General features: G+C 44.9%; 1 pseudogene; it reads left to right on the top strand.

Annotated features, from left to right (window-relative positions):
* Nucleotides 1-15,271, top strand: part of LOC102274114 (antigen WC1.1-like) — a 41,676-nt pseudogene extending 26,405 nt beyond the window's left edge.
* The last annotated feature ends 1,640 nt before the right edge of the window (nt 15,272-16,911 follow it).

Genomic DNA, 16,911 nt, shown 5'->3' with positions numbered 1-16,911 from the left:
TGTATTAGTGGTTCAAAGATTTTATCAGCCAATTCAATCATCTCTGTCATTTCTGAATCTGTTTATAATGATTGCTTTTTAGAAAGCTTGTTATGGATTCCTTTTTTTTTTAGGTATTGTAGTAATTTTTGACTGGATGCTGGAAACTGTGAGACAATCCTTTACCAGTAAGAACTATAACAATAAATAATCAGCAAACACTCAGGAACCAGGGAGTTTTATTTGAAAAATTAAATTTTTTTAATTGAGTTACCTTCATTCTCTTCAAAATGTGTTCCTTTGATGACCACCTTTGATGAATTTTTATTTTGGTTTTCCTCTTCTAGTTTCAAAACTTCCTGTGATCCCACCTTATCTGCCACATGCCTCACTTATACTTCACTTTTACAGCAGTTTCTTCCTTTTTTTAAAATTTTGTTTTATTTTTAAACTTTACAATATTGTATTTGTTTTGCCAAACATCAAAATGAATCCGCCACAGGTATACACGTTTTGATTTTTTTTTCCATCCATCCGTGTCTTTTAAGATGGTGTTTACTTGTCTGAAGTGGAAGAAATGAAAAAGGATACCAGGGTTAGGTGGTAGACAGGAAAAGCAGAGGGAGATGTTATATCTAGAAACTTATTCAACTAGTATTTCCCCAAATATTTATATGTTTTATCCATATTGAAGCTTTCTCAACTTGGAACTCTCCAAATTATGGCTTTCTTGCTCACTGCCTTCCTCTCATTCTCTTCCTCCTTCTCCTTTCTAATATTTTCCTTTTTTTTTTTTTTTGCAGTGTGTCAGTTTCTTTTAGAATGACAAAACATTCATGAATGAAATTAAAAAAAAAAACTACAAATAAATGGAAAGTCATCCTATGTTCACAGATTGGAAGAATCAATATTGTTAAAATGTCTATACTACTCAAAATTATTTACAGATTTGATGCAATCCCTATCAAAATTCCAATGGCATTGTTCATGGAAATAGAAAAGCAATCCTCAAGTAGGAGTGTATTGTTCAATTTTAATGCATTTATTAATTTTCCCATTTTCTTATCATCACTGATTTTTAGTTTCACTTCACTGTGGTCATAAAAGATACTTGAAATGATTTCAATCTTCTTGAATTTGTTAGGACTGGCTATAGCCTCACATGTCATATAGTCTGGAGAACATGCCATGTGTGCCTGAGAAGAATGCTTATTTTCTGTGAATAGGGATACAGAATTAGTATAATGATAGTATTAAAATCAATCACTATCACCTCTTAGCATTTTCTATGACTCCTGTCTTAGAAGAAAAACCTCTAATAGGAAGTGATCTGCAAACTCAGCTGTCTGTGAAACTCCCACTGAGAACTCCCTCTCTCCCTGGTTTATTGACAAATTCAAGGTTATCAAGAGAGATCAGGACCACCTCCATCTCGAGATTCTCTGAGCTTTTTTAACTCATCATCTTTCACACTGAGGTCACCTAATAAATTCTTAGATTTTTTTCCATAAAAATATGGGAAAAACAAAATGCAATGCTATAAAAATGAATTAGTGGTGGTGTCTATACTTCTTATCTGGGTCGTTACCTGTTTACAGGTTGGAATGCCCTCACGGATCCAGCCACATTATTTTCCCTAACCTAAGTCACATGAGGACTAGCTCCTGGGAGAGAAAATTTATCAGAATATTAGCCCCACAAGTTCCAAGAAATCTTTCTAACCTTGTCTGGATGATACATCTCTAATCTCATAGCCCATGTCCCTCTGGGTGGCTTCTGTTCTGCATATCTCTGCATTGAAGTTTAAGTGCCTGCATATTATGTAGTTTCCTTGGGTCTGTAGGTCCCAGGCTTCTAAATGAGAAATTTACTTCTCCAACAAACTCTGAAATATGTTTTCCTGGTATTCAGTCACTCCAATGATTTGTCTTAGGCTTTGTAGTTTCCAGGATCCTAAACCAAAGAATTCACATTTCTAACCAATGTCAAAGTATGCATTCTTGGGATGCAGCCATTTATAACTGACCCTGTAGATTTTTTTCTGGATTTGCAGTTGTGGCACTGTCAAATTCTCTCTCCACAATGATGTGAGCTTTCACATCATTGCCCATGATGTGTTGTTTCCATTTGTCAAGCCGGGATCATGAAGACTCACTGGTTTGTTGTTGTTTTCTCTTAGGGTTCTTTCATCTGGTTGGAGGGGATGGACCCTGCTCAGGGCGAGTAGAAGTGCATTCTTGAGAAGACTGGATCCCAGTATCTGATGGGAACTTCACACTCCTCACTGCCCAGGTCATCTGTGCAGAGCTGGGGTGTGGCAAGGCTGTGTCTGTCCTGGGACATGAGCTCTTCAGAGAGTCTGATGGCTGGGTCTGGGCTTAAGAGTTCAGGTGTGAGGGAGAGGAGCCTGAGCTCCGGGTCTGCCCCAGAGTGCCCTGTTCAGGGGGCACCTGTCACCACAGTGGAGCTGCTCAGGTTGTCTGTTCAGGTGAGATGCACATCAGGACTAACCTCCCTGCATTGTCTGTTGGGGTAAGAAAAGTATGAGATTCTGCTGAAATTCTGTCTTCTTCTACTAGTGTACTCAGAAGTCCGGCTCATGACAAACGGGACCTCTCAGTGTGAGGGGCAGGTGGAGATGAACATTTCTGGACAATGGAGAGTACTCTGTGCCTCCCACTGGAGTCTGGCCAATGCCAATGTTGTCTGCTATCAGCTGGGCTGTGGAGTCGCCATCTCCACCCCCGGGGGACCACACTTTGTGGAAGGAGGTGACCGTATCGCAACAGTCTGATTTCACTGTTTAGGGGCTGAGTCCTTCCTGTGGAGTTGTCCTGTGAGGGCCTTGGATGGTCATGACTGTTCCCGTGACAACACAGCCTCTGTGATCTGCTCAGGTAAGAGACAGGATAGGGCTATTGGTACTCAGGATGCTCCTGGAGTGAAATGTCCTCAAGAGCAGAGAGTGAAGGAAAAGTGGCTTCAAAAGTCAGATATTCTGTGGTGAAATGTAGTTCCTCTCAATGTTCATCCATTTTCAAGTCAGGGCAGAAATGTTAAGAGGAATAATATGTTTAAAAATAAATATTATTATTTACCTACATATAAGGGTGGACTTTATTTTTGGGGGCTCTAAAATCACTGCAGATGGTGACTGCAGCCATGAAATTAAAAGACGCTTACTCCTTGGAAGGAAAGTTATGACCAATCTAGATAGCATATTGAAAAGCAGAGACATTACTTTGCCAACAAAGGTCCGTCTAGTCAAGGCTATGGTTTTTCCTGTGGTCATGTATGGATGTGAGAGTTGGATTGTGAAGAAGGCTGAGCACCGAAGAATTGATGCTTTTGAACTGTGGTGTTGGAGAAGACTCTTGAGAGTCCCTTGGACTACAAGGAGATCCAACCAGTCCATTCTGAAGGAGATCAGCCCTGGGATTTCTTTGGAAGGAATGATGCTAAAGCTGAAACTCCAGTACTTTGGCCACCTCATGCCAAGAGTTGACTCATTAGAAAAGACTCTAATGCTGGGAGGGATTGGGGGCAGGAGCAGAAGGGGACAACAGAGGATGAGATGGCTGGATGGCATCACTGACTTTATCTACGTGAGTCTGAGTGAACTCCGGGAGTTGGTGATGGACAGGGAGGCCTGGCGCGCTGCGATTCATGGGGTCGCAAAGAGTCAGACACGACTGAGCGACTGAACTGAACTGAAATGAACTGAAGGGTGGACCTTGTCCAAGGTAAGCAGCAGCGACTGCACTTTGCTGGAGCAGCCGTGAAGAGATACCCCACGTCCAAGGTAAGAGAAACCCAAGTGAGACGGCAGGTTTTACGAGAGGGCATCAGAGGGCAGACACACTGAAACCATAATCACAGGAAACTAGCCAATCTGATCGCATGGACCACAGCCTTGTATAACTCAATGAAAATAAACCATGCTGTGTGGGGCCACCCAAGACAGACAGGTCATGGTGAAGAGGTCTGATAGAATGTGGTCCACTGGAGAAGGGAATGGCAAACCAGTTCAGTTTTCTTGCCTTGAGAACCCCATGAACAGTATGAAAAGGCAAAATGATAGGATACTGAAAGATGAACTCCCGAGGTCGATAGGTGCCCAATATGCTACAGGAAATCAGTGGAGAAAATAACTCCAGAAAGAATGAAGAGATGGAGCCAAAGCAAAAACAACACCCAGTTGTGAATGTGACTGGTGATGGAAGCAAGGTCCCATGCTGTAAAGGGCAATATTGCATAGGAACCTGAAATGTTAGGTCCATGAATCAAGGTAAATTGGAAGTGGTCAAACAGGAGATGGCAAGAGTGAACATCGACATTCTAGGGATCAGCAAACTAAAATGGACTGGAATGGGTGAATTTAACTCAGATGGCCACTATATCTACTACTGTGGGCAGGAATCCCTTAGAAGAAATGGAGTAGCCATCATGGTCAACAAAAGGGCCCAAAATGCAGTACTTGGATGCAATCTCAAAAACGACAGAATGATTTATGTTCATTTCCAAGGCAAACCATTCGATATCACGGTGATCCAAGCCTTTGCCCCAACCAGTAACACTGAAGAAGCTGAAGTTGAACTGTTCTATGAAGACCTACAAGATCTTTTAGAACTAACACCCCAAAAAGATGTCCTTTTCATTATAGAGGACTGGAATGCAAAAGTAGGAAGTCAAGAAACACCTGGAGTAACAGGCAAATTTGGGCTTGGAGTATGGAATGAAGCAGGGCAAAGACTAATAGAGTTTTGCCAAGAGAACGCACTGGTTATAGCAAACACCCTCTTCCAACAACACACATGGACATCATCAGATGGTCAACACTGAAATCAGATTGATTATATTCTTTTCAGCGAAAGATGGAGAAGCTCTATACAGTCAGCAAAAACAAGACTGGGAGCTGATTGTGACTCAGATCATGAACTCCTTATTGCCAAATTCAAACTTAAATTGAAGAAAGTAGGGAAAACCACTAACCATTCAGGTATGACCTAAATCAAACCCCTTATGATTATACAGTAGAAGTGAGAAATAGATTTAAGGGCCTAGATCTGATAGACAGAGTGCCTGATGAACTATGGATGGAGGTTCGTGACATTGTACAGGAGACAGGGCTCAAGACCATCCCCATAGAAAAGAAATGCAAAAGAGCAAAGTGGCTGTCTGAGGAGGTTTTACAAACAGCTGTGCAAAGAAGAGAAGCAAAAGCATAGGAGAAAAGGAAAGATATTCCCATTTGAATGCAGAGTTCCAAAGAATAGCAAGGAGAGATGAGAAAGCCTTCCTCAGTGATCAATGCAAAGAAATAGAGGAAAACAACAGAATGGGAAAGACTAGAGATCTCTTCAAGAAAATTAGAGATACCAAAGGAACATTTCATGCAAAGATGGGCTGGATAAAGGACAGAAATGGTATGGACCTAACAGAAGCAGAAGATATTAAGAGGTAGAAGATATTAAGAGGTGGCAAGAATACACAGAAGAACTGTACAAAAAAGATCTTCACTACCCAGATAATCATGATGGTGTGATCACTGACCTAGAGCCAGACATCCTGGAATGTGAAGTCAAGTGGGCCTTAGAAAGCATCACTATGAACAAAGCTAGTGGAGATGAAGAAATTCCAGTTGAGCTATTTCAAATCCTGAAAGATGATTTTGTGAAAATGCTGCACTCAATATGCCAGTAAATTTGGAAAACTCAGCAGTGGCCACAGGACTGGAAAAGGGCAGTTTTCATTCCAATCTCAAAGAAAGGCAATTCCAAAGAATGCTCAAACTACCACATAATTGCACTCATCTCACATGCTAGTAACGTAATGCTAAAATTCTCCAAGCCAGGCTTCAGCAATACATGAACCATGAATTTCCTGATGTTCAAGCTGGTTTTAGAAAAGGCAGAGGAACCAGAGATCAAGTTGCCAACATCTGCTGGATCATCGAAAAAGCAAGAGAGTTCCAGTTTCTGCTTATTGACTATGCCAAAGCCTTTGACTGTGTGAATCACAACGAACTGTGGAAAATTCTGAAAGAGATGGGAATACCAGACCACCTGACCTGACTCTTGAGAAACCTATATGCAGGTCAGGAAGTCACAGTTAGAACTGGACATGGAACAACAGACTGGTTCCAAATAGGAAAAGGAGTATATTGTATAGGAGTATATTGACAAGGCTATATGTTGTCACCCTGCTTATTTAACTTATATGCTGAGTACATCATGAGAAACGCTGGGGTGGATGAAGCACAAGCTGGAATCAAGATTTCTGGGAGAAATATCAATAACCTCAGATAGGCAGATAACACCACCCTTACGGCAGAAAGTGAAGAACTAAAGAGCCTCTTGATCAAAGTGACAGAGGAGAGTGAAAAAGTTGGCTTAAAACTCAACATTCAGAAAACTAAGATCATGGCATCTGGTCCAATCACTTCATGGCATATAGATGGGGAAACAATGGAAACAGTGACTTTATTTTTTGAGGCTCCAAGGTCACTGCAGATGGTGTATGCAGCCATGAAATTAAAAGATGCTTACTCCTTGGAAGGAAAGTTATGACCAATCTAGACAGCATATTAGAAAGAAGAGACATTACTTTGCCAAAAAAGGTCCATCTAGTCAAGGCTACGGTTTTTCTAGTAGTCATGTATGGATGTGAGAGTTGGACTATAAAGAAAGCTGAGCACCGAAGAATGTATGCTTTTGAACTGTGGTGTTGGAGAAGACTCTTGAGAGTCTCTTGGACTGCAAGGAGATCCAATCAGTCCATCCTAAAGGAGATCAGTCCTGGGTGTTCTTTGGAGGGACTGATGTTGAAGCTCAAACTCCAATACTTTGGCCACCTGATGGGGAGAGCTGATTCATTTGAAAAGACCCTGATGCTGGGAAAGTTTGAGGGCAGGAGGAGAAGGGGACAGCAGAGGATGAGATGGTTGGATGGCATCAATGACACCATGGACATGAGTTTAGGTAAACTCTGGGAGTTGGAGATGGACAGGGAGGCCTGGCGTGCTGCAGTCCATGGGGTCACAGAGTGTCTGACATGACAGAGTCATTGAACTGAACTCAAGTATAAGTGTTTTATTACTAATGCTGCATAACCAAAATTCCCTGTAAACTTATCAGCTTAAAACCTGTTTATTTTGTTCATGATTTTCTGCATAAGGTGTTTGAGAAGCCCTTAGATTGGCAGTTCTCTCTTAGGGTCTCTCTTGAGGCTGCAGTCAGATACTACCTGAGGCTGACATCATCTGAGGACCCATTGTGCTGAAAATCCATGATGGTTCATGATCAAGCCTGGCAGCTAGAAGTTCACCTGGGCACAGACACATGACAGTCTCTGCAGGATGAGTCTCAACAGGGAAGACTTGCCCTAAAACAAAAGTCTTGAGTGATTTCAGGGGAGGCTGAACAGCCATAGACCTAATGATGAAGGGCGAGCAGTTATATCTTCACTTCCTTCTACTGCTTACCAGGAATTCACGAAGGTCAGCAGAGACTCAAGGGAAGGAGGCATAGACATCACTTCTCGGTGGATGTTAAGATTTTGTGGGTGTTTAAAAACTACCAAGGTGTATAAAATGGGCAATTTTGGATTCTAAATTTCTATCTTTAGTTCTGTCAATTGTAGCTTCCTGTTTCTAGGCCTTAGTATATACAAATTACACCTTTTTAGCATCTTTATTTACATTTTTATATTTTCCAATTTGTTCTTGCTGTGTTTCTGTCTGTGTACTTTAATATTCCAATCTGTGCTAGTGGAGTGTTACACACATCCTCTGGGTTATTTCAAAAACTGACTTTTTTCAGTTCTAGAATTTTTTTAGTTTCTTTGCTATCATTTCTCTGACAAAATAGTCTTGTCATTTCATTCTCTAACATTTCATTCATGGTGATTTAAATGTGCCAGGTAACTCCAAGAACTGGATGTCCTGTACATTTTTTTTCTAATGCATTTTTTTTCTTTATACAGTTTTGTAATTTTTTTTTTTTTTTTATCTTTTGTGATTGGGTGTTTTTGATTGACAGACATTATCGGGCTCTTCCTCCCAGGCAGACCCTGAATTGTGCTTCATGTTCCCTGAGCCTGTGCGTCTGGAAGAATTTCTGCTGAGCTTTTCAGAGAGCTGAGTCTCTGAATAGCCAAAGGCATCAGAGAAGCGCTCACTTCTGCCCTTTATTCTGAGAGCTTGGCTCCAAAAACTCTCACTGCCTTGGTAGCTCTACATACAACAATATCAAAAGTATTGATAATTTCTCACTTTTGTAAATTTATTCTTAGCGCAGTGCTTGGCTTAAATAAGAAATTTTGGCATTGTCAGACACAGAACTCTCCATAGAGAAGGCAAACTCTTAAATTTACGATAGTGTTACTGCTACCTTACAGCATTTATCTCCACCACTAGGTCATTATTTACCTTAATTCAGTTTTCTGTTCTTTAACCCTCTCAGCCCTGTGATCACTGCTGTTTCTGCAGGAAACCAGACCCAGGTGCTGTCCCAGTACAATGACTCCGTGTCCGAACCAGCAGGCTCTGCGGCCTTAGAGGAGGACGCCCCCTACTGCTCAGGTGAGGGTCCCACAGGACAGAAGACCCTTCTCATTCCCCTGTCAACGGCCCCATTGTTCCATTTCTCTCTCCTCAGACAGCAGACAGCTTCGCCTGGTGGATGGGGGCGGTCCCTGCGCCGGGAGAGTGGAGATCTTTAACAAGGGCTCCTGGGGCACCATCTGTGATGCTGGCTGGGACTTGGATGATGCCCGCGTGGTGTGCAGGCAGCTGGGCTGTAGAGACACCCTCAATGCCACGAGGTCTGCTCACTTCTGGGCAGGATCAGGGCCCATCTGGCTGGACGACCTGAAATGCACAGGAAATGAGTCCCACGCGTGGAGGTGCCCTTCCCGGGGCTGGGGGCGGCACGACTGCAGACACAAGGAGGACGCGGGGGTCATCTACTCAGGTCTGTGCTGCACACTGTCCACAGGCTGGGGAATGGGCGGGGAGAGGGGGGATTGCTGGAGGACGGCAGTCTGAGCCTTAAGGGAGAGACGCTGAAAGGACCAGAGTAGGAAGCTTCCTCCCATGGAGCCTGTCTTTCCAGCAGAAGTGAAGACGAGGTGCTTTCGCTTCCTCCTGCAGCAACTGACATTCTGGTCCTTTCTTCTCAGCAGTGTTTCCTGGCAGAGCCATTTCCTACAGCGTCTGCGTGAAAGCAGGGCTCTCTCTTCAGTTCCCTGTGGTAGTACAGTCTAGAGATTCTGTTGTTGTTTTAATGAAAGCACAGACTTACTCTGTTCAGTTCTGTATGCTAGGAGTCTGACCAGGGTCTCCGTGGGCCAACATCCTGGTGTCCACAGAGCTGCGTTCTTCCTGAAGGCACGAGGAGGACTCCTTTCCCAGCGTTTCCCGGTTCCTATGTGGCCTCATTACTTGGCTCAGAGCCCTCTTTCTTCTTCTTCAGACAACAATGCCTCTTCCAGCCGTTCTTCCTCACTCACATTTCCCTCTGACTGGAGCTGGGAAAAGTGATCCATTTCTGAGGATAGTGTGCTCAGGTGGTTAATCCACAATATTTCAGATTAATCTCACCATCCCAAGGTATTTACCTTTGTAATATCTATAAGGTCCCTTTTGAAATGTCAGGTAACATATTCACAGGTTCCAGGGATTAGGATTTAGACATATCTGATGTTCATTATTCTGTCTAGTTCTCCAATATCCACATTATACCCTTTCACACACTCTTGTACAGGTTTTGTCAGGAAGCAGGATTCAGCTCCCCTCCCGGCATGTGCCCAGGTTGGTCTTCCTCTCTGTTTGTATCCACTACATCATCATGGTAGAAATATTTAGAAAGGTAGACACAAATTGAGAAAGATAAGGAGACAAATTTCAGTCTTGTCACCTAGTGGGTACCTCCTCCTCTGGGTCAGATGAATGTTCACAATTTCTGGGAGAGAGAAAAACCCAGAGCACTGAGTGGAATGCTCACTGTGTCCTGCTTCCTCTCTTTCAATCTTAGATTTCCTGGCCCTCAGGATGCTCAGCGAGGACCAGCAGTGTGCTGGGTGGCTGGAAGTTTTCTACAACGGGACCTAGGGCAGTATCTGCTGCAGCCCCATGGAAGACATTACTGTGTCCGTGATCTGCAGTCAGCTTGGCTGTGGGGACAGTGGAAGTCTCAACCCATCTGTTTCTCTTAGGGAAGGTTATAGACCCTGGTGGGTTGATGGGATCCAGTGCAGGAGAACTGACACCTCTCTCTGGCAGTGTCCTTCTGACCCTTGGAAATACACATGCTCTCCATATCAGGAAGCCTATATCTTGTGTGCAGGTGACTTACTGTCTGTTCCTGTGTCTGTCCCAACAACGTAGGACATTGTTAGTGTGATTTTATGTTTTCCAATCTAAGTAATGAGTTTAGGTTGAGTCTACAAAAAGCTGTGTATGCCTGTGTTTCTGTGTGTTGTATTTGTTGTGGGGTATGGAGACTTGTCCCTGGAGGAGAGTATGGCAACCCACTCCAGTATTCTTGCCTGGAGAATCCCCATGGACAGAGAAGCCTGCCCGACTACAGCCCATGAGGTGGCAAAGATTCTGACAAGACTGAGTGACTAAGCACAGCACAGCACGTGGAGACTTGTAAACAATAAACAAAGTTATTTCACCTGGTGATCAGAATCAGTGAATGTCTCAACCCAAGAGATAATGAGCCTGTGTTTTCACATGTCATTTGCACTGACCCAAGGACCTTAGATAATCTTATGTGGGGACAGGACCACCCCCACTGTCTGTGATCCACTGTTTCCATGTTGTTTGCAGGGAGAAGACCCAAGAGCTGTCCAACTGCTGCCCCCTGCACAGGTATGTCAGCACACCCCCCTCCCCTGTGACTCCCAGGGGCTCCTTCCTCCCGCCAGGGTCAGTCACAGGAGGGGCTGCTGCCTTTTCAGACAGAGAGAAGCTCCAGCTCAGGGGAGGAGACACCGAGTGCTCAAGGCAGGTGGAGGTCTGGCACAGTGGCTCCTGGGGCACCATGTGCGATGACTCCTGGAGCCTGGCAGAGGCCACGGTGGTGTGTCAGCACCTGGGCTGTGGCCCAGCCCTGGAAGCCATGGGGGCTGCAGGGTTTGGCCCTGGAAATGAGAGCATCTGGCAGGTCGAGGTGCAGTGCGGGGGCTGGGAGTCCTCCTTGTGGGACTGTGCTGCGGAGCCCTGGGGGCAGAGTGGCTGCAAGCACGAGGAGGATGCTGGTGTGAGGTGCTCTGGTGAGTGAGGGGCTCGGGGTCCACCTTGGGTGAGCTGGGGCAGCGCAGGGGCACTGGGCTGGGCCGGGCGTGGTGGGGAGTGTGTGTTCAGACAGTGTCCTGGTGCTGGAGCTCTGATCTAGGACGGGGGAGCTGGGAGGACTGGACAGTGATGTTGTGGAGACTGAAGGGTGATTTCAGGCTCAGGAGGGAAAAATGGGCTGCCCTGCATCTGGCCAATCACCCTAGTCCAAACAGCTATTTTTCTCTTTGGGTGCCAGGACAACACTGCCCCTGACTACAGCAGGTACTGTGCCTTCATCTATGGTCAGGGGAGAATACTCAGATTCTTGGGACCTGTTCTGTGGGCTCTCTGACAACTCAGGAGAGGAAAGAGTCTGAGGAACTCCTGGGTGGTGGGGGGGAGGTGGGTGGGGAAGCCAGGGCATTACATTGGGGAACTCCCCTGCCTTGATTCCCAGGGTCAAATGTTCTCATGCCCGGGGTCCAAGTGGGTCTGGTTCCCATGTTGCATAATCTAAGTTTCTCCCACATGCCCCTGAGTGTTGCTTCTCATCAATGAAGTGTGGGTCCCAGGACTGTTTGATGTTCTGTCTCCTGAAGCCCAAGGAGAGGGGATCAGCCAGGTCCTCAAAGGCTGTCTTGACAGGGCAGCTCCCTGACAATCCCGGCTCTGCCTCGGGGCCACACTGGCCAGAGTGGAGTTGGCTTGTCTCAGGACGAGACCCAGAGGAGCACAGTCTGTTAGCGTACTTGTGTCTGAGGCTGGGACACCATCATCCGGAGCTTCTGGAAATGCTGGCAGGGGTTTCTCTGTGCCCAGGTCCTTCTCCAACCCTCTTCCCTTGTTCTTCTTAGGGATGAGACTCAAATCCCTGGCGTCTTCTCCCTGCCTGGGGTCCTCTGCCTCATCCTGGGGGCCCTTCTCTTCCTGGTCCTCATCATCCTGGTGACTCAGCTGCTCAGATGGAGAGCAGAGCACAGAGGTGGGCTGCAGGCGGAACTGGGGATCAGGGAGAGTGTGTGGAGGCGGGAGATGGCACAGGTGTGAGGAGGGGAATCTGGGCAAGGTCTCTGTTCCAAGCCTGCAGAACTCCATGTTCTCCTCCGTGGAACTCTAAGGGCTGAGTAGAAAGAGGACTAGGGTGTGAACTATCATAAGTCATGGCCACTCTTGTGAGACCAGACAGAGTTGGGGCTGAGCTGTATTCAGGGTCAGATGAGGTGAGAAGGTGCCGACACAGTGCACTGGGTGGGAGGTGATGCTGAGGTCCCGGCAGCCCCCGTGTGAACATTAGGGAGATGAAAGTGGGCCTGCTGGATCGGGGTGTTTGGGGCAGCACCTCTGACTTTCTGGGGGATCTCTCAGCTCTATCCAGTTTCAAAGATGCTGTCAATGAAGGCGTGTATGAGGAAGTTGATGATCTTGGAATAGTGGGGCAGAAAGATCTTCAGGACAGCCCAGGTGGGTGTCTCTGCACGTCCTCCTGGGACCTCTGGTTGTCAGCACCCTCTGGCTGTAAGCTGTCTTCTCAGCATCCGCAGACCCCACATGTGCCTCAGACTCACAGAGGTGGTTCCTCCAAAGCAGTTGGATGGCCTCTTAGAGCCCCGTGAGACCCCAGCCTCTATCTACACTGCAGGAGCCAAGTCTGTCCCATCTCAGACTTAACACAGATCCTGTGGTGTGGGGAGGATCGTTCTGTGTCTTGTGTGATGTTTGTCTCCACATTAAGCTTCCTTTCAAATGACTCAGGAAATCAGCTGCCATGTTACATGAGGGACAGTGAAGACAACAATGACTACAGATCCACTCCGGGTAATAGACATGGACCTGCCGTAGCTGGCTGTTGGGGAGGAGAGTTTCCCTCATAGAGACGAGATGCAAAGAAAACAGTCTTCTTTTGATGGACCAGAGGGATCCCCTGAGTCCAGACAGGGTCTGTCCTCCCCCTTCTCTGGCTGTTCTGTGATGTCTCATGCTGGGGCTGGGCTTTATATGTCCTTAGTCACCCTCATTCCATCACAACAGGTACACATTGCTTTAAGAAATAGCATCTGTAAAGCACAGTTTGTCAACTTATTTTAGTAATCCTCATTGGTGTAAGAGTTGCTTTGATATATTTAATTTTAATCAAGAAATATTGATATTTTAAAAATCATCTTTTGGTTTATGGACATATCAAAATGAAACACAGTCTTAAAGAAAAGAATGTATTGAAACAATGAGTGACTGGTGCTTCTGTTTAGTGGCTCAGAAACTCTGGTTCAGAAGGGATCTTAGGTCTTTCCCAGACCAACCCACCTACTGTAGTTTCATCTGATTCCCTGCTCTGCCCTCAGAAGCCCCAGATCAGAGGACTGATGCCCCTGGTGAGGATTATGATGATGCTGAAGAGGTACCAGTGCCTGGGGCTCCTCCTGCCACTCAGAGGAGCAAGGAGGAAGTGCTCCTAGAGAAGGAGGATGGGGGTGAGACCCTCTCAGACAGGTGAATGGGGTTAGCTGATCTCCTGCAGTCTTTGGTCTCTGCCCTGGAAAGGGTGAATTTGAGCTCCTCAATGCCCATCCTTCTTAGAGATTCCAAACTTGGATGACCTTGTGTATTTGATAGCATCACTTTGATCATATTCCTTTCTTTGTTCCTGTCAGGTTCCTTGGGCTTCTTGGGAGGGAGGAATCACTCTTTGTTCTTGGGATCTGTGTCTCCATAACGTTTGAGTAAATTTATCAATGCATCTTTGGTATGTTTTCGTTAAGACTTGTAGATTAATTGAGTATATTTACCAAGTATAAAAATGGAAAAACTATTTTGATAACATCTTTGCACTGTCTCATTCATGAAATGCAGTTAGAGATTAAAAAAAAAAGATATTGTAGTATTAGTATTTGTGAAGCATTTTGATAAATTAAGATGTGTTGTGTTTGTATGTTACAGTAACATGTACAAAGTCTAAGATATACAGAGGCCTTAACATTAAGCCATGGTGGTGTATTATAGACTCAGAATCTATAATCTCTGGGCATATAAGGGTTTCCCAGATGGGTGGGCAGCTAAGGGCTTCCCAGGTGGCTTAGTGGTGAAGGATCTGTCTGCCAGTGCAGGAGATGGAGGAGATAGAGGTTCAGTCTTTGGGTTGGGAAGATCCCCTGGAGAAGGAAATGGCAGCACACGCCATTATTCTTGCCTAGAAACATCCATAGACAGAAGAACCTGGCAGGTTACAATCCATGCAAAAGAGTTGGGCACATTTGAGTATCCATGCACTCCACAGGGTCTAATCTGCTCCAGAAATTTCAGTGGCTGGGAGAAGACACTCATTCTCCAGAAAAGAATATATCTCCATCTGAGGGCCCATGTAGTCCCCGGGGAGGGCCCACTATGGTGCAACCTGTGATCATATTTGTGGATGTTTGGGAACACCCATCAGGGCAACCAACAGCAGAGTTGGATTGTCAGCGAGAAGCTCAGATTATTTCTGTCTTCAGTCTCCCTCTCATTGTGATTTCATGTCTGTCAGTTGTGAGAGGAGAAAATTTAAATTCGCTATTATGATTCTTACCATTCCTGGGCATCTTCTTGCTGGTTATGTAGCTTGGAAGAAGGTTTTCCCAGAGCTGCTGTGTGAGCACAGGTCTCCTGTGATGCAAGATTTCCACATGAGCTGAGGCCTCAGACAGCATGGACTGGATCTGAGAGGACAGCCCAGGTCCATCCTCACTGTAACTGATGTGAAATAGTCTGAGCCTCCTGCTCACACCTGTGTCCCAGGGATGCTCTGTCTCCACCACTTGCTTAACTTGCTTCCACCACACTGTCCAATTCCTTTGTCTCAGTTCTAATCAAACTTCTCTTTGCTATTTCAGGCTCTTCTCTGAATGTCTCTAGAGAGGAAGCTGATGCTGGGGAAAGAGAAGAAAGCCCCTGGCTGCTTCGGGGAGAGAAGGGGACCCTGGTTATGATGACGTTGAACTAAGTGCCCAGGGAATATCCACAGTGAGTTTCCCATGATGTTATATTGAATATGAGATGAAACCTCAGAGAGTTTAACTGCCTGTGTTTCAATAGAGTAGTGCTGATCTATGATTGTGTTATATGGAAATTGTTCAAAATGAATGATTCTGAATAGAGTACCTTTTTTACTTTATTTATAATTTAGCAAGTTCCATGTCAAATGCTTTTTGAAGATCAGTCCTGAAACATCATTTCCTCAAAGGAAATACAAGATGATGAACTGACCTGCTTTCTCACCTCCCTCAGAGACTAAAAAAGGCATGATTTTGTCCAAAATCACAGATGCTCCAGGTCATTCTTACTTAAACAAGGGATCAAAACTTGGTCCTCACTCACACTCTTTCCTCCCAAAATGAACTCATTGAAAAATCCCAAGCCAGAACATTCATGTATGTTCTTCCCTGAGATGTCATATCTTCTGTTTTAACTATTTTGGGGGCACTAGATTGTGTGTGAGCTTCAAAGTCAAGTGGGAGGTTGTCTACTGGGAGAGAATGGATACAGTGTTCCTTATCCTGCCTAAATTTTTATGGCCAGTTAAACATTTAACTCTACTTAACTACCTGTTCCTTTCCAAGTCTCATTCCCTAGGTTACTTTATCTGTGTATTTCTCAAGTGCATACATGACTCCTTATCCGTCTTTTTCCATGGCTAGCTGGTTATCAAACTCTTTTAAATCCAGTCTTCCCTGTCCATCACTTCCTGCAGTTTCTTCAAGACACTGTCATTTTTTTGTCAGTCCAGTTATCTAGACTTTCAAGTGAATTACCTGAGTTCATATTCTCTCCAAGTTGATGAATGGCAAATTAGTGCTCACCCACACCAGTATCCCGGTGGGACAAGAGGGTGATAAAGTGGAGACCTAGGCAGAGGAGGTCTAGAAGGAGGAGTGTAGACAGAAAGATTAGGAACTTTTGGTTATTTGGGTTTTACTGATGTGAATGGAAAGGTCTGATAAGACTGAACTCTTAGAGGAAGAATTTCAGACCAATGGACTTCTCTGAAAATGTATTGTTTCAAGAGTGCTTTGATCTAGTAACTACTGAAAATGTAGATGTGATCATGCTGTGATTCTTCAGCATAAAGAGAGTTGACTTGTAAGACTGGCAAGTAAAGATGATGTTTCGAAAACACCCTATTACATTATGAACATGTGGAGAAGCTGCTGAACTAGTATAAGACTTGAGAGTGGTGACCTGGTTGTGAGCTGAGCCCAACTTGTTACTTAGTTGATGGCTCTGGATGATGTCCAGGGCTTCAATATACACCCCTGCTTATGATCTTTGTAATTTTTAGCTATGCATGTGGATCGAAAGATGTCCAGGGCTTCTTTCCATGCAGCTCACATGGCCATTCACCATTGGGAACTGATGAGATAAATGGGACAGTAAAATGTGCCCACCAAAATGGTTATATTTTACTTCTGAATCATGGTGTCAAAAAAGCCAAAGCAGAGAGATGATTACTATAATTTTTGATGATAAAATTCAAAAAAGTTAAGGTAGAGGTCAGAGAAGGTGATGGCATCCCACTCCAGTACCCTTGCCTGAAAAATCCCATGGATGGAGGAGCCTGGTAGGCTGGAGTCCATGGGGTCGCTAAGAGTCGGACATGACTGAGCAACTTCACTTTCACT

This window comes from Bos mutus, unplaced genomic scaffold, assembly GCF_027580195.1.
Source record: "Bos mutus isolate GX-2022 unplaced genomic scaffold, NWIPB_WYAK_1.1 CTG202, whole genome shotgun sequence".
Taxonomy (NCBI): Eukaryota; Metazoa; Chordata; class Mammalia; order Artiodactyla; family Bovidae; genus Bos; species Bos mutus.
This window is presented reverse-complemented; position numbering and strand designations above follow the sequence as displayed.